The sequence below is a fragment of the Plectropomus leopardus genome, chromosome 17 (genome assembly GCF_026936395.1).
Source record: "Plectropomus leopardus strain MGB_pleo_1.0 chromosome 17, ASM2693639v1, whole genome shotgun sequence".
Classification (NCBI taxonomy): Eukaryota; Metazoa; Chordata; class Actinopteri; order Perciformes; family Serranidae; genus Plectropomus; species Plectropomus leopardus.
Window position 1 is genome coordinate 17,451,002 of NC_142192.1, and position 18,750 is coordinate 17,469,751.

The 18,750-nt window shown below is 41.1% G+C and overlaps 1 protein-coding gene across 4 annotated transcripts in view; it reads left to right on the forward strand.

The window, feature by feature from the left end:
• Nucleotides 1–943: 943 nt before the first annotated feature.
• Nucleotides 944–18,750, forward strand: part of col16a1 (collagen, type XVI, alpha 1) — a 176,917-nt gene continuing 159,110 nt past the window's right edge. For 3 of the 4 annotated variants that reach the window (XM_088090133.1, XM_088090137.1, XM_088090136.1), the window contains exon 1: nt 10,260–10,408. The gene's annotated coding sequence lies outside the window, so the exon portion shown is untranslated. Of the gene's footprint in view, nt 1,862–10,259; nt 10,409–18,750 lie in introns of those variants that run through there. The other variant, XM_088090134.1, reaches the window with a different exon arrangement.

Genomic DNA, 18,750 nt, shown 5'->3' on the forward strand with positions numbered 1-18,750 from the left:
AAATGCAGGAAAACAGCATGGTAAGGTGTAGAAATTTTAATTAAAAACAATTACACTTGATTAAAACAAGATCTGAAATAAGGCATTTGAAAAGCTGCAATGATGGAAGAGTGTCCAAGTTTAAGTTCCTTTGCAGATTATTCCATGTATAAGGTGCACTGTAAGAGAATGTCATTTTTTCCTGCTTCAGTTTTGATTTGGGGAACAGAAAGTAACAAGCTATTCTGTGACCAAGTGCCCAGATAATGTGACCTCAGAATTAAGAGGGACAAAATATAGGAAGGAAGCATCTGTTTCAAAGCTTAATGCTTAGATGAATAAAAACCAATGCTGGTCCCGCCCCACGGATATATGAAACCAGTCAACCTTTTGGTTGTTAATTTGGTAATAACAAGGATATCAGGTTCAGATTGAGATATTAAAACACCAATGTGGTCCAATTTGCTTTTTTGTAATAAGCTTCTGACATTTAAATGCATCAAACCCAAGCCTTTTCTAGATTTAATGGGTTAAGGGCGACATTTGAAATATCTGATGCAAGGGGATCATGATCAGCAATGGAACCTGTTTTTACTGGAATTAAATTATTTTGAATAAGGCAGGTATTTAGAAAATGAAATGCAGAAGGCGGTTTAATAGATCTGTTATTGATTCTGACTGTGCTCGTGTGGCTCTCTGGAGTGTTATGATCATTATTTGGGCTGTAGGGGGAGCTATTGGTCGTGGCAGGAGGTGAATGACTGAGTTACTGAGGACGAAGAAGTACAATAGTGACCGGTGTGTAGCGGTGTGTAGGTGTTTAGCCATCAGGTAGCCATCAGGTAGCCGTGTGTGTAGCGCGCATGGGTATCGCGAGGCTGCTGTGGAGTGATTGGCTGTCAGTCAGTGACGTAGGCTGTGCGACCTGCGTGGAAAATGTTAGCTGAAAGTGCTCCGGTGCCGTGAACGCTGCGGCGGATACTCGCTCCCAAAATAGATTAAAATTGTCAATAAAAAACAACCAGGTAGCGACTCAAAGAGAGCAGCGGAGTGAAACTCTCGACGCCGCCCAGCGAGCGGAGCGGCCCGAAATGAAGATGGACTTCAAACATGTTTTAAACTCGTTAAAAAGACGGCTAAAGTCCTACTTTAAAACTTCAGACTGCCGCTCGGTGGTGCCATCAGTGCCAGCGTGAACTATAAGGTTGTGAACATGTGTGTGTTTGCCGGGCAGAGAGGCGATATGTCGGCGACGTCAGCAACATTAGCACCCGGTTAGCAACGAGTTAACGGCACTTTAGTTTTTAACATATCTAACGATGGAGTCGCCAACTTTTAGAGTTGCGGGAGTGAGCGGCGGAGGATTTAACGGGCCGTGGAGCTACATGACTGCCAGCCGGTTTAGGGGGGAGTGGACGCCGGCTTTGATCGGTGGCCGGAGGATTTAACCAGCCGGGGGGACTGGTCCACACAGCGGCAGCGGAGACGAATTTTGACGGTTTACGGTCAGCGGGAGGAAGACCTGATCATCCAGGATGCTGAACTGTTTGGCAGTCTGAATTTCACAGGGTGGAGAGGGACGCGGGGGAGACTTATCCTCCGTGATATTACTACGGACCATGGACCAGGGCTCCTGGTTGAAAGCGGAGCTGCGGATTTTCAGATTTGGTGTGAGGGCAGCCTTAGCCGATTTCTTCGGGTTCGCTCCCTGCTGTTGCCAGAGGTCCTCCGTGTGGGACTGGTCAGCCTGATCAGCCGGGATCGTGGAGTCCAGCTCAGCTTCAGCCATGGCTGTGGGAGTCTGTAAAGTTTGGAGAAACGTCCCTCCAGCTCCACGATGGTTTGGGTCAGGTGAAGGCACCGGTCACACCCGGAAGGCGAGGTGAGTGGTGGCTGCGGCAGCAGAGATGTACAGTGTTTTGATTTGAGAGGCACAAAGTGAAAACTTACACGCAAAGACGACACAACGGGAGTCCACAACGTTATCTTGACTTCGGCAAGAATCAGAGCAGGGTTAGGTTCTCCATGGAGAAAAAAAACTTACCGGCAAAGGCCCAAAGACTGGCCCCACTGACATATATGTGAATCTGGCAAGTTTTCAGCCATGGCCTCCTGTAGGCAAGGAGGATTTTCAACTTGTTTTTACTCCCGATCCAAACATCCGATGGCTAAAATTTTGACCATAGTTTATACTCGCCGGTAAAAGCAACAAGCACCTAAAAGTTCATCATAAAGTTATGTCTTAAAATTGAATAAAATGTCAGTTTGTGACAGAGCTTTCTGGCAGACACACAAAACGTTTGGAGGGGAAGAGACCTCAGCGAGTAATTCAACTGCTGGTGAAAACCCTCTTAATGTCTCAGAGAAAAAAGGTCAGCACATATTAAGTTTAGAGACAAAAGTGAGCACACATAAGCAGGTGCAATGTGCCATGTGGCATCCGGGAAATACTGATTTGTAACATAAAGTGCTTTATTTAGTGTTTTACGAGTTTTATTCACCTGGTCTGTTTGTTTTTGAGAGGAAGAGACCTCTGTGGATAATTCAGCTCATGGTTAAAACCTCCTGAACAGTAAACACAGAAGGAATTTTAACCAGGATTTCACAGTAGATGCCACCAAATCCTGCATACTGCTCCCTTTAAACTTGTGCACACAATACATGAGGGTGTTAGACCTGTTATAGCTTGTAAAACCCTTTTTTTTTTTTTTTTTAAAGATTTTCTCCTAAACTGGACAGTTAACACTTACAGTCATACGTTTTTTTTTGATTGATTGATAAATGGTATATATTTCAAACATACAGAACAAACAGACAAAACAAAACTATGATTGAAATGGATGATAATCTCAACTCAAAGAACAGATATTGATAACCAACAAAAATGAGAACTTACATGTTTGAAAAGGTGTAGGAGGAGCTCAGTATCTCCTACCCCCTCAGAGTTACTCGTCAGTCAATTCATGAAATGTACATGAGTAGTTTTGTGAACAAATGCCTCACATGTATAAATGTGGTATTCAGAACCTGATGCTGAAAGTGTTGCTAATTTATTATTTATCATACACTTGTGCAATTGACTCTATGTATTTATCAAATTTAATTAGCCAAGTCAGTGCTGGATAGTCACGAAGGAAATGACTTGATGCAGTGCATCAAAGATGAAGTTCTTCATACATGTGGACATGCATTTGCTCATGGATATTAACTTTAATAGTATCATAGCAATTATTCATAATATAATGCTCATAAGAGGTTAACAAGCAGTAAGGAATAAGTAGTAGTCAACCAACGTGAAAATAATACATCATTTTTCAGTATTGTACCATTAGGATGATGTATTCTATATTCAGGCACTACATTTTTTTCTACTTATCACAACACACCAGCCAGCTGTTCAAGCTTTCCATGCCAAGGTCAGCAGGGACGTCATCCTGCCCTTTGCCACACCAGGATGATCATCAGGTTCTTTTGAAAAGCAAAACCAAAGAGGAGTGTACCACTCTTCCAGCGCAGAAATGGCACTAGAGAAACCAATTAAGCACTTCTCTATGAGATCGAGCCCAGCGGGCTGACGCAACATTTGGGCTCCCAGCAGGTCTGTAGAGTTTGCATGTACAATAGGCTGTTACAGAACTCCCGCCAATCAGATTAGCTCATTTAAGAGGCCACTTATAACGCCACAGTTTGCTTTAACCAGCCAAAAACCCTGATGTCAGGGAATGAAATGCAGCAAACGATTCATACAGGAGAACCTATGCTGTTTCATCACTGATTGTGCTGTCGTTGTACATTGATGAAAACTATTATTTAATAAATTGCTTATATTGAGTAGGGTGTTCAAGAGTAGTATTGCCCACTTACATTTTCAAGTTAACATAATTTGTGCCACATGGACCACAAAGTCAGCAGTACCCAGCTGCCTGATGTGGTAATACAACTTTAAGACAACCTTGTAGTTGTAACAGTTTTTTAAACAACTGCTCCAATTTTGTCCATGTGCAGTTCTGTAAAAGACCAAAAGGTACTTTCCTAAAAAACGCTTAACATTTTTTCTGCATCCTTCCTGCTTGCATCGCTGCAGACTCTTCACTAATCTTTATGTGATGTATTACAGTAGTTTGGTTTTTTTTAGTAATGTTCCACCCATAAAATGATCATTAGTATATTAATTAGTACAAGTATTACTCCACACTGGTTATGTTGAATCTGTGAAGAAAACTTTTTTTTCTCGCATGCCTCCACGATGAATTGCAGTTAAAGGGGACCACATTTAATAACAGCAAAACTACACTGAAACATCAATTTACAGACTCAACTTGTGCATTATAATCCAAGTCTCATGTATCCGGTCATATTCTCAGTACTCAGTAAACACATGCATTTTTGCTAATACCTCATAAATTAAAACATAAACTGCATAAACAGTCTCGTGCACAGACAAATGCATTTGAAGTTTTGCAACATTCCACCATGGACTCTGCACTTCACAATTTATTTTGTTAACAATAATATTTCCTGGTTTCTGTGGGAGTTACTTCCATCCTTTGTTCTGCAGCACCTGATTTCGGTCAGTAATCACTTGAGTCTGTGTCTTGTATTCCAACTCTGCTCATTTACTCAACTGTTGTTAGTTTGTCTTGTGCTTGTAGTCTTTCTTACCAGCCATTTTCCTCCTGTTTTTTCCTTATGTGTGACTCAGGCCTAGTTTTTGACTTTGATTCAGCCTATTACCTGTAAGTTTTGCTGCTTGCCTGGTATTTGATCTTTTAGTGTTTTTCTGGTTTAGCCCTACTGCCTGCGCCCTGCCTGTACTGTTGCTTCCATTTTACCTTCTCGTGTAAGAAGTTTTGCTGGATTAAACTTTTGAACTTGGACTTTGATTTTTATGTCTGATTTCTGCATTTGAGTCGTCCTCTGGCCTTTACAACTGTACTGCATGAGCAGAGTTCAAATGCTTCTACTCTACTCATGCAGAATTGTTTTAAATAGTCAGGTTCTAGTGCTAATACACGTGTTTGGCCCTGGATAAACTAGACTTGGATTATACCGTGCAGTTATGTGAGAGTTTGTAAAAAGAAGTTTCAATATAGTTTTGCTGTTGATAAACACAGCCCCCTTTTGACTCCAATTCATCAAGTTTTGTTTTTTTTTTGGATTATTCATTCACAGGCTGAGTATATAATATACAAATTATCATTTTGTGGATGAAGTGTTCCTTTAAGACTTATTATTCTGGTTCCAGAAGGTCACAATGCAGTGTAACAGATAAGGTTAAGAGCAGTGGTTCCCAACTGGTCCTGCTATGGGGTCCAGATTTCTCCATAGTCATTAGTTCAGGGTGCACACATTGGATAAATTACCACATATTCAATTTTGTTTCACAAAAGGTAAATACCACATTGGCCTTTAACAAAAAGAAATAAAGCATACTGCAAGAATAAACAGAAACAGCACTTCAAAATTAAAGGTCTGTGCTGGAAATTCACTGTTACTTCAAAATAAAGTGTGTTTTTTACAAACTTGGCATGTCACTTGTGGTCCATTCAAAATGGCCCTGGGACCTTCTTTTGGACTGCAACCCTACAGTTGGGAACCGCTGGCATAGTTGTCCTCCAGACCCTCATGAAGTGTGATATATGGGGCATCTGCAGTGCCTGATGTAGGTCATATGAAATAATCAAATGCTTCAGAGGCCACTGTTTAATGATGCCTCTTTATAACTTGTCCAGTGGCAGGTGAATGACACACTGATTTATCCAAGTGGACCTTAAACTGTAACCACTGGACAACATTTTTACAGCACATTCAATCCACAGCGCCGTAAAGGTGCATCAAACGATACATTTTTCCAGACTGTCTGGCTTCTGCTTCACTGTTTATTAATTGGTCTGGCTTCGTGTAAGTTACCTTGACAACGCATTCTCTCCTTTCCCATCAAACTCTCCCCCGACTCTCACACAGTGCGCCGGTGCTTTGGTGGATGGTCTGGTTGCCAGCAGAGGAGGGAATATGTGGCAAATGCATCTCACGCTTCCCCAGTGGCATATTAATGCTTAAGTTGTCTCTCGGGTCAGAGAGCTGTAAACATATTATGAGGCGCTTTAGCCACAAATGCAAGAAAGGCCAATGGATTTGATGGATTTCAAAGAAAACCATATATTTTGGGCGTATCTTTTTTGCATCCTTTTTGAAATTTTTATTTTGGATTATTACCTTATCGGGACTCTAGCTTCTCGCTTCCTCACAATATGTCTTTCTTCACTGTCTCCCAGCTAAAACAACTTTTTCTCCTCCCTGTCTTTTTGATGTCTGGCAGTGCGCTCTGTGGTTAGGGGGCTGTTGTTTTCGTAAGTAGGGGAAGGGCACGTCTAGCAAATGGACATGTCATGTGGAGCAATGCCCAGCCAGTTGCACTGGAGAGAGCCCTGGGGTCTAGAGCAGAGCAGCCAGTCAGACATACAGAAAGAGGGGAACTATCTTTGGCCGTGCGAGCTGGGATGCTCCCAGGGCCAAGCTGGATTCATGGAAGAGACGGACAGAGAGAGGGAGGGATAGAGAGAGGACAAAGTGAGTTGGGTTGTTGATGGTGCTGGCAGACAAATGTACTCTACTGTGCTAAAAAAAGAGAGAGCTGCTGTGCATCATTCTAGGAACAACTCTTGGAAGCTGTATGGGTTGTGCCCAAAAGTCCATTTCAGCCTGCAAAATTACATTTCACACAGAGGTGCTCGTGTACTTTGTGCCAAGAAAATGAATCAAAAGGTAAAGCAGATGGTGTATATACCGTATTTAGGTTTTTGACTTTTTATTATTTCGTAAGATGTTTTAAGCAGAATGTTACATATGACATGCAGAAATATATTTTGCCCAAAAAGTACCTCAAATTCCATGACAAAAATGATTGTTTTTCATTTCCTTTAAAATTGATCTGTTGTTTCTTATGATCTAGAGATCCTGTAGGTAGAAAATGCTGCTGCTTTGACAGTGCTTTTTGCATGAGCACCCTTTGTGTTTTTGCATTTGTGTACAGAAGCGTTTGCGCTGTGTGTGTACGCTAGCGGTAGGCTGGATTTTACCTGCCGTGTCCACATGATACAGGCATGGGTGGTGACACTTGAGAATGCAGCCAGATTAGACCTGTCATTTACGCATGTAACACAGCAAGTCCATCAGGTGGAAATTCAGGCATTAACACAGAATATTAAGATATAAGGAGTGCAGGAACACAAAAGGATGGGTGGGAGGGGCAATAGATGGGTCCAACAAACCCAAGACTTTCATGTGGGAGTCCTTGGTTTGCTTCCTGTCTGAATGGGTTTTTTTTTCTCTACACCTTAACATGTGCCCCTTCCCTTAATCCTAACCGTTCATGTCCGTTACGTGAACCTAACCATCCCTGCTAGCATGTACATTTGTTGACGCTCTGGCACTGGTTGCCATGTGCTGTTGTTGCTGAATTGTGCCGAACAAGGCTTAACAGCCTCATAGCGGTAGCAAAACAGCCATAGTGTAGTTCCTTTTAGCGTAACTGTAGCTTTTTACTTTTGGCTATTGCAGTTAGGCTTTAAAAATTCTGATAGTGGTATTCATTTATGAAGATTATTTTGCTGAGCGAAACATGTATCATAAATGTTTTTTAACCCCGGAGTTTATTTTCTGCAATAATGCAAAATCCAATGGAAAAACCCACTAGACTTTTTGAAAAGGGAATCAGCAACGTTAACATTTGTACTGTACTGCAAATGAGCAGTGTTGTCGTTTTCTTGTGACGACAGTCTCATTTTGCCAAATTTTAAATTCTTATGTTCCGTTTTAATCACCATAACACATAGTATAACCGGACAGGGTACAAGGAGAAAAGAAAAAGAGGGGTTAAAATGTGTACAGGCATCTCAAGAAGCAAGGGACAACTAAGGTGAAGAAAGGCAGAGAGGTTCAGAGAGGGGGAAAGAGAAATCAGTCAAGTGTATCACTTTAACGAAGTATCATGACTCCCTCATTGTTCGTCTGTCCACCGGACTCTTCCTAGACGCCACAGTGTCATCCCCACAGAGAACGGGTTGGCTGTGACTGCCGCCGAGCCCAGCCTGTCATGGCGGAAATTCTTAACTAATTTGGGAACATGACCCGCGGTCTTGAGGGCCTGAAATGGATTAAAGTGGGGCAGGGAAGGTAATGTGATTCTCGAGCATTTCCCCTGAAATTACACAATACCGTGGTGTTACTAATAAGCATGAGATGGAATCAATATTCCCCATCTATTGCTCAATTTTCACATCGTACCCATGACTGATCTGTTTTTTTGGGTTTTTTTACTGTCTCCCTTTCTAATGGTTCGGCGTTTTCTCTACTTAAATAATTATAATGCATATAATAATAGCCGTATAGCTTCTTAATCATAATTAAACAGGAACAGAATAAAATAAAAAGTCAAGTCAAATTTATTTATACAGCACATTTCATGCAACAGTCATAGACTCAGTGTGCCTAAGATAAAATTAGAATCATACAGAACAAAAATTATATAAAATAATAATAAGATAGGAAACTTATATACGTATACGTATATAAAGAAAGATGATAAAAACATCTAAAATAAGAAGTTAGGACACCAAAAAAGGGGAAATAATAAGGCATTATCACTTTACTTTTTGAAAGGCATAAAAACGATAGTACTACTGGTACTACTACTACTATTACTGTTAATACTAATACTAGTAATAATAATAATAATAATTAAACTGCCACCAGTTACATTGTCATATAAGACCTAGCAAAAAGCTTGTACAAAAAGATATATTTTTTAGTCTTATTTGAAAAGAAAAAAAAATATTATTATTGTACATCTACCTTAAATTTAAGTCCTCTCCTCCATTATTTCTTTTTTTCAGGCAGTAACAGACAGATGAATTCCAGAAGCTACCTCTATAATTATAGCAGAGTCATGTAAGTATCAGGCAGCTCCTTCCTCTCCCGCTTCTTTATGTGGAGAGTGTGTTTCTTTTTGTGTGTGTGTGAGAGAGACTTACTGACTGACTGACTGACTGACTGACTGACTGACTCACTGACTCACTCAGCTGTGCGTGACCGCGTGAGGCCATGATTGGATGCTCTTAAGGAAGCGGAGCGTTAAGCCAGCGGACAAGAGTGAGCGAGAGAATTAGGAGTAAAAACGGAATGAGAATGAGCGAGAGAAAAATGCCAAATGAGGAGAGGGAGAGACAAGGGAAAGCCACTTTAAATCAAGCACCTTTTAATCAGCGCTCTCACAATGGGGGACATAAAGATAACAAGGTAGAGAGAGGCTCCTGTTGGCTCTCTAGGCGGCTAACGCCACAGATTTATGGCTAGCCGGGGAGAGTCCTCTCAACCATGTTTAAGCCACAGCGCCACGCTCGTGGTGATAGGGATTACACTGGCAAGGCCATCTCCCCGACAAGTTATAAATGTATCTGGGATTTAGACCGCCGGCCTGCTGTACGTTCAGGTGGCTGTGCGCCTCTGTCCTTCATCAACACCTCGCAGCAAAGATCCACCTTCAGATAAACGTGTCCTGTCAAGTCTTCCTTTTGTAGCCAATTTCTTTCAACCTGTCAAGTGCGATTATGCTTAGGATGTCGATTTTTATTTCTTACTTTTAGCAACTTTGTATGCATCCATGTGTGAGCATAGTTAGAGCAAGAAAGCTTTACCGTTTCCTTTTTAAAATGCAATACCCCGTGGTTGCATTGCAATATCCATATTGATGCAAATGTCACCTATTTCTATGATGAATCCCTCCCCTGATATTTGTTGAACGTCAGTGCAGAATGATGGCTGTAGAGATGCTTTGATTCTGAGAGGCTGACACACAAACCTTTGGCACTTTTTCATCAAGCAACTCAGAACTCTTTCCATAAAGAGTTATTTACGGTACTACACTTCAGCAGGGATCACTTATCCATGACCGCTTGTCAAATGAGTGCATAATGAGGCGCGATAATGGCAGTGACGGAGCAAAAGAAAGTGCTAAATACTGTAAGTGCTTTGTGGAAAAAAACGAGACTAGGAGGCTTAGGGACCTGGGCCAAGATCTAAGTATACCTGTATGTTGATCTGTGTCCAAGTCCACTTGAAAAGTTGCTTTTGACTATGGTTCATGTGTACTGCTGGACGGTATGCATCATGTGTACAGTAACTGTGCCAAAACATGGAAGTGGGCAGTGTTACTGCCGTGACACTGTCTGTGCCCTCGTTGATCCTTGTTGTTTTTTTTCCCTCAAGTTCAGCATGTTGAATCAGCAGCAGTGGCCATCGAATCCATGGGTAAATGAAATCACTCTGACGGGCAGTTCAGCTCAGCACACAAGAAGAGAAATGGAAGGGGGAAGTAAACAAACAGCTGAAGTTAAGAGGGAGTGAGGTCGAAACAAACTTGTTATATGAGGTAAGATTGTTTCTCTTTAACCATAGGGCTCCTAAGAAAAAAGTTTCCTGATGGGTGTTGATGTTGTTCACCGGCGCACAGTAAATATGATTTGTTCTTTCAGTATTGGGTTGTGTTGTCCATGTGCTAACTGGCCTACTAGCGTCATAGCGGTTCTCTGGTTTCCTGTTTTAAATAACAATTACAGATGACTGACTGTGATCTAATGTGTTGGCTGAGCCTTGTGTGATGGAACTCCGTTGTTGGCTTGCCCAACTTTCGTAGTGACCCCATGTGTTAAGGGCCTATACCATAGGCCCTTAACGCGTGGCGTTTTGGCAAATGCCATCTTGTATTCTTAGAGCCAGAAATAACCATATTTGGGCAAGAGCGTGGAGAGAGTGGAGACTTTATTGCTAGCTGCTAGCTCAGTTTGCACAACATTGCACACACCGAATCTGGAGTTACACCGTGGTTATGTTACCCAACTAATGTTGCAGTGGTGGCGACTTGTCAACCAATGGCTCCTGTCTGTCACTTAAAGCAGCCATGCCCTCAATTATGCATCAATGTAAGCTGTAGTAACATTGAAAAGAGTGGGTCAGGCCATTCTAAAAATCCCCACACAGTTGTCAAAAATGTTGAAAACCATTTTTTGTACCATGCTGTAAACATGTTCGTTCGTGTTGTTAAGTTTTGGATTTTAACATGCGGGTGTATGGGAGCTGACTTGCTCTTGGTGTCGGTCTTAAGTAGCCATCTGAGACACTGCAGTTTTTTGGAACTTCTACGTTGGCTTTTTTTTTCAGTTCTGAAGGCTGAGCCTTGTTTTGGAGACACTGTTTCCTATGTCACAATTCCTCAGGTGACGTAGGGAATTTGCCATGTTAGTTTAGCATGTTAGCATACTAAAATTGGCTAATTAGCACAATCCAAAGTATAGCTTGAGCTTAGTGGTATTCCATATGTTTTTGCAGGTACATGTTGGTGGTAGAGAAAAAGACAAGATCTCAAACGTCATTAGGATTCATCTTTTGGGCATCATGAATATAAGTACCATATTTCATAGGATAGTAAATGTCAACCTTAAGGTGGTACTAGAGAAGTCCGCAGATAACCAAAGGTGTCATCCTCGGGGGATCATGTAGTTGTTGAGGTATCTCGGAATTGCAGATGTCAAATCACACCTGTTGTAGCTGCGTGTCCTTGTTGCCAAAATGTTTTATAACTATTTTTCATCAATAGATTCTGCACTTGAATGGATATAGTTGGTAAATTGTTAGGACAGGGCTGCACTGCTCTTACATCTTGTTGCAGAAAGAATGACAAACCCAGGTTGACAACATTCATAAAATGTTTTCACTCTTACGCCTGAAGGAGAACCAAATGTGCGTCACTGTTAATTTGGGGCTATGAAGGACACGTTGTCTACTCTGAGATGCTTATCTTTGGACTGGATGTTGTTTTGACAAACTGCAAATTGGCCTTGCTAAACCATCTTAATGAGTGGCTTTGTATTATCTTCATTTTAACCTACATTTTTGAACAAGAAAAATACACCACTTAACAACATAATGGGCACTGTTTGTAAGCTAATGCTTACTGCCTTTGCTCCGCACTTGCACAAATTGCTAGTATACTTAAGATCTCCAGTCAGAAGTGATTTGCACAATTTTCCATCCTGGAAATCTCTAACATAAGTGAGTGTGGCACTAACACTGTTCATGTAAGCACACTAAAGCACATTAGGTTATTGACTCAGATTGTAGTTCTTAAGTACACACATTTTGCTAAGCAGGGAATGTGATGTTTTTTTTAACTGTTAACACAGATAAATTGGATTTCCTTGTGGAGTTTAAATCATTGGATATTTCACACTATCAGAATGGTGAAATCTTTTCAGAAGAAGATCAAAAACAGCGTTAAACATGGCTGACACTGTACAAAGGCTTGAAAAAAATTAAAGAAAAAAATTAACATGCATTTTCTTTATCTATCTTTCATTTTCTTTCAGCACTAGATTTGAGGGAGGCAGATTTTGTCATTATCTTCACAACAAGTCTCCCTCCCCTGTTCTGGGTGGTCGGCTCCACTGTAGACAAACATATCCATGCCTTTGGGCAAAGCAGCAGGCGCAACATTTTCCCTGCAATAATTCTGCACTGTGTCCGAGCAAGCACTTTTTGCATCTTCCAAATGGAGCGCATGGCCTTTAAGCAACTAACCCGGACATAATGATGTCGGGGTGGCGGGGGTGCTCCGGGTAGGGCGATGGCTGTTGGAGGAGTGCTTTAGCCCTGCAGCTCCAGTTTGTGATGACTGTTTGCTAGCTGTGGGGGTGCTGCTGTGCTCTGGACGCTGTGTCCTGTGGTGGCATATCTTGCGGAGGGAGAGGACTTCTGTTTCATACTGTATACAACCAGTTCGAGTCAGTGACTGACAGCGTGATCTCTTTCTTGACATTTTTGACTACCCAGAGGGCATAGTGTGTGTGTGTGTGTGTGCCTGTGTGGGTTTGTTTGTGTGCATCTGACCACTACCAAGCACCCACTGCTTTTCCATCTTTTTTTCCACTTCTCCTTCTCCCCAGACAGCAATGTTTTTACAAAAGTACTAGAGACTCTTTTGGGGCTCTGAAATGGGTTTTATATGTTTCACAAGGTAACTCCATCCAGCAGATGCACTTGCAAAATGGGAGAAAACCAAGTGCGTGCCAAAATTTCCCACCTTTCTCAGTCCTAGACGAGAGATTCAAAGCTAAAAATTGTGTGAAAATATACATTTACATTTTTAAGGCAGTGTGTATGCGTGTATGCAGACGAAGAGGAGAGGAAAGGGTAGCTGTAGAGAGAGTCAGACACACAGGGTGATGTAATGAAGAGATAATTCTTTTACTGTCCACTGTTGGAAAACTCTTCCTGACTTTGATAGATGTGTCTGGCCGGATAATATGACATTTCCACACTGTAGCAAGAACTCAACTTCAAATGTCAGACTGCCCACTACCCCCTCCTCTGCCCTCTCTTTCCACTATGACTGCACTTTCTCTTATGTGACTGGGCGTGCATGTATGTGCGCACACATCTACGGTCTTACACTCCTGTGTCCTGTCTCCAAGGTAACAGCAGAGTAGAAAGTCAGGTACCCCCGTCACAGAAAGTCCAGTATTTTCTCTATACTCTGCTCACTCTTGGTTTTTTATCTTTTTTATATACTTGTGACAGCTTGTCAAAATTTGTGATTGATTTGTCTTTTCAGTGCAGTGTAGACCATGAGTTTAGGCAATGTCGGTCCATCATCCGTCAACCCTGTTTTGATAAGAAAAGCTTTTTCGTTTGATGCAGAGTGTTGCTGGAGATTGTATTCACTCTGTTAACTGTGCAGGTTAATAAAGGGGAAATGATTCAATTAATTTCTCCTCTTACTGAAACAAACTGAGAGCCATCAATGGTCTCTGCAGAACAATTTCTATGACAGATCTTGCTTGCTTCAGCCAGTATTGATTTTGAATCGTTTACAGTTCTCATTTGTCAGATTTCCTCGACTTATTTGTATTTACTTGCGTTTTTTTTTTTTACCATGAAGCTGATTTTATTCCCGGATTTACTGGTCTGTTTGCTAAAGGTCTATATCAGTCTAATTCTAGTGGACAGGCTCATTTTGATAAAACAAGCTGAATAAATTATCCAAAAATGACAGCTGTCATTCCAGCCTATCATGGCCACTTCAACTGACACCATGTGTGAACGTTCAAGCCAAGACATGAACTTTGGTCACTTGACATAGTCCGTAATATAGCTGAGGTAATGGCACCTGCATATGCATCACAAATCAAAGATGATGACTCAAACTGCTCAATAACAAAACGCCAGAGCTTGCAAGGATAAATAGAGAAACTCTGGCTTAACACGTTCAGCTGTATGCTATTCCACTAAATTGTGAATAGCAATTAACTGAGCATGAAAATAACAAAGAGCAGTCAATATCTGCCTGGTTTAAATGAGACACCTACTATTTGAAGAATACAGAGCCTGTTCTCGCTGCCAGGTAGAAGCCTGGAGGGGGTCATACATTTGTGTGTGTGTGTGTGTGTGTGTGTGTGTGTGTGTGTGTGTATCTATCTGTCTGCAGCTAATCTTGAATACTACTGGACTAATCAGCCTTAAATTTTGTGTGCACATTTATGACTGTATACTCACCCATTACCTCTTATAATCGGCTATTTTTGTCACAGCTCAAAAACTGACATCAGTGGAAAGGTTTTATCTAATTTTGAACCATAGATTAATCCGCAGATTAATACATTAGGATCCACTAAAGTTAGGCGCCATACAAATTAAATTAGTCAGTTGTTTCCGTTATCTCTGCAGCCATTTTGACTGCAAGGACACCGGGAGGGCCAATTATGGAGCACTCTGCCTGCCCAGTTTACTCTTTAATTTAGTTGATTTGGTTATTTTAATTTGATATATTTTCTTGTAAGTAACTAAGGCTTCGTAAATGGGTTTGATTTGTGTTGGTCTGTTTGGTGTGTTTATTGTTATTTCCTGCTGTGCTTTGCTGCAACGTTCAGACAGACATAATACAGTTAAAAGTTCAATTATGAACAAGGATCAAAGTTGTGGCTGTGTGTTAAGTTATAAAAAAAATATGCATTCATCCTCATGATTATATCCTGCCTACATTTCACATACAGTGCCTGTTGCTCGATGTGATCTGTGCGACGCTGCAGCTCCGTCAAAAATAGAAGAGCCGTCTTTCTTTGTTAGTTTCTGGGACGCTTCTGAAACGCTCTGCAGCGCTTCTGCTGGAATTACATGATTTGTGTTGTGCGGTCGTCTGCTGGAGATCTGATTTCTCTTGAGTGCTCTTTTCTAGATCTCTGTGTTTTCAGTCACTATGCAGGCCTATATTAACTTATCTCCATCCATACATCCATCCATCCATGTGTAGCTGTTGCTGAGAATTAAAATTGCATTAGAACATTAGATTTTAGACTTAAGATCATTCTGTTTGCAGCGATATATTTTAGGCACAATGTCTGGCAGTGCAGCTCCTGACATTTTGTTAACTGTTGTTATGTGCTCTAAAGTTTGTGCCACTTGTGTCAAAAAGTTGGCTGCAGGGAAGAGGCTATGCATATTTGCAAACTAAGATAGAATTTGGGAAGAGGGAAGAATAAGGATCCTATAAATGTCTGAAATGAATCTCTTTGAGCATTTGCGTGTTCGTTTCCTTTTTCCCTATAATTTCAAAAGAAAGTACAGGTACTTGGGTCCAAAACAGCATAATCATGTACTTTGTTTTGAATCACACGGTGTGATGATTGCAATCTTTTCAAATTCTCAACATCTTAAATTGAGTCCCGCATGAACATTATAATTTAGTCGTTTTCTCACAAGTGACAGGAGCATCTTTCTTGTTCATAATAATGCAGGATCTGTCTGTCTGTATGTCTCCCCCCGTATATGCCACCTACACTCTTCTTTTCTTGTGTCATAAATGGAGGAGCCCTATGAGGCATTGTGTGACACAGATCCAAGCTGACAGCTTGAAATAACAGTTAACAGTTCCTCTGCCTGCTTCCCTCTGACAAATTCACAGTGCCGTAATGTTAAATGGAGTGTACCGCAGACCTGGGAGCGGCACAGGTGCTCTCTGACACCACGCCGACTTCATCTCAATGCCCCTATCCAAAATCATCAATCCTACGTCGCGTCGACCCTCCTCTTTTCACTCTGTCATGTTCCACCATGTTAATTTCCAGTCGATGGCATCTGCCACCTTCTTTACTGTCATCTCCCTGCCATAAGTTTGGGTGAAAATATGTGTCAAGTTGAGTTCTGCATCCTTATTTGTATCTAGCCGATGCCCCGTGCTGTCTGTTATTAACTTTTTCATGATCAAACTGCAATCCTTTACCTAACATCTCTACAATCATGAACACATGATCTTGCAACCCTGTCTCCAGTGCTAAAAGTCCTGCCCTGTGTACACTCTCCATCCAACCTGGCCACCTATTTTTGAATCCAGTGCAATAAATAGATGCATCACTACCCCCATTTGAAATAAAAAGAAAAAAAAAAGCTTTCCAGGGAACAAAACTCGGGGAAATAATTCAGTCTCCCTACAAAACCTAATTGGAAAAATCCATTAGTTATAAAGTATGAGCATAATTTGCAGGAGCAAAGGTCGTATCTTGTATTTACCTTGGATTGCATGCGCTGGGGAAAAGTGCATTGCTAACGGCAATTTTCAGGCTAGTTAGCCAATTAGCTAGTGTGCTGTAGCACTTAGTTCAGCTTAAAAAAAATGGCAGTTTTAATGCCAAATGTGCCATCATTCCCCAATACCACTTCTAAGAATAGGCTGTCTGTTCTGAGCTTATAAACTACAGTTAGAGTTATAGAAAAAGTTGGGGTTCTTTTTAGTAAGAAAAAGTATGAACATTTTTGCTTTTGGAGATAGTTACGTTGTGTGATTTTTAGTTGGAGAACAAAAATTTAAATACTAATTCCATTATTATACCCCCTCCCCTCACAATAATCTTCTCTATTAAACAACCCGTTCTGTGTTTTTTTGTATTTAATGCAAATGTGCTGTAGCTCAAACAAAGCCCAAACCCCTCCAACCTTTTGTGTCACATCGTGCATACATCTGTTAAAAACCCAATAATACATGACCCGTGTGTACAGCACATTTCTCATCAACAGAGCCATTGTGGTGGAACCCACCTCTCTGATTGCTTCCCCTTCTTTCTGCGCACATTTCTTTCATTTTCTCTAAAGCCTCTCCCCTATTCAGCCTTTTGTTTCAAAGCAGCGACTTTAATTACTTTAGCGCACGATGTGAGCTTTGCATGACGGCTTTCGCTCAAGCCTGGCGTTGGGGAATATGGGGAGAGATGATTTGTATTAATGATGGGTGTCGATGAAGGGGAGATGACGAAAGAGAGGAAAATGATATGAGACAGAGGGAGAGGAAGAGCTGTCAGGACAAATGTGGCTGATGAGCCCCAGATCGTGGCTCCAATGAAGCTCGTCCAACCTTTTACGTTTCAGCTCATTGTCAGTTGTTTATCCGTCCATCAGGAAGATCTCTGCATGCTCGAGGTAGATGCTCAAAGCTGGACTGTCATGTCTCAGCACATGTGCCATGAGTTTACCTGGTCTATTTAAGGAGCAGTGTGTAAGATTCAGTGGCATCTAGCAGTAAGATTGCCGATTGCAACCACCTGAGGCTACATGTGCACAGATATGTTTGAAAACAGATATTTACCTCTACGTTTTGGCTTCTCGTCTACATGCAGAGTTTTAGGTCACTAAAACAGAGATTTTTTAAAAACACCTTAAATTTTCCACTTACTTGGTTTCCTTGTGGACATGTAAAACAGAGCATTTGGGAAACAATGTTGTCATTTCCTCGCTCAGGCCCATGCTTCTTTGTAATGAGCATGCACCTGAAACAATCGATGGTGAACCACTGGTTTGTTTACATAGTTTCAGCACTAACTAGTCTCATGAATTAGTGTAACACTTAAACTTTGTATTGATTCATCACTTCACCTTAAAAAGGGTAACGTTAGCCTCTACACTTTACTACCAACAATGGGAGACTACAAAATACCTGGGAAGGGTTTTGGAGTTGTTTTTGTGTATTTTGGACAGCAATGTTTTGTAAAACAAAGGCCGTGTTGATAGAATTTAAAAAATAAAACAGGATTTTTTAAAAAAAAAATATCTATATATGTGTGTTGACAGTGCTTGAATACTCGTCCCTCACCCCTTCTTTAAGCGCGTAGGCGACCCTGTGGTATTCGCTTAACTTGCAGGAAAAGCTAAAGGCTCTCTCCAAAGCCAGTTAGTGGTTTGTCACTTCTGAGCTACTATAGAAACATGGCAGTGCAATATGGGGGTCTCCATGAAAGGGGACCCACTCCCTGCATTAATGTTAAGGGCCCATTTTAAGCTAACTATAGCATAACAGAATTTTTTTTCATGGGATTTACACCAATTAAAACAAACTTGTGAATATTGTCTATTTCTGCCAAGTCCTTTCCACTTGATAAATATTTACGGACTTTTTAGTGGAGAATGATAATTGTTTTATTTTGTCGTTTTTTCTAGGTTAAAGGTAAAATATGCCATATGACTCTGAATGTTGGTCTACAGCAGTGTTACTCAGCTAACAGCCCTTGGGCCAATTCTGGCTATTGGGTGCAAGGTGGCCCGGCGGCCTTTTTCTAACACAATATACATTTGAACCAGTAATTTCCTTTTTGTACTTTGAATTTAAAAGGTTCCAGATTATCAAAAAAAAAGTGGGGATTAAGCCCTGAATGTCCTAAAATTGTAGAAGCGACC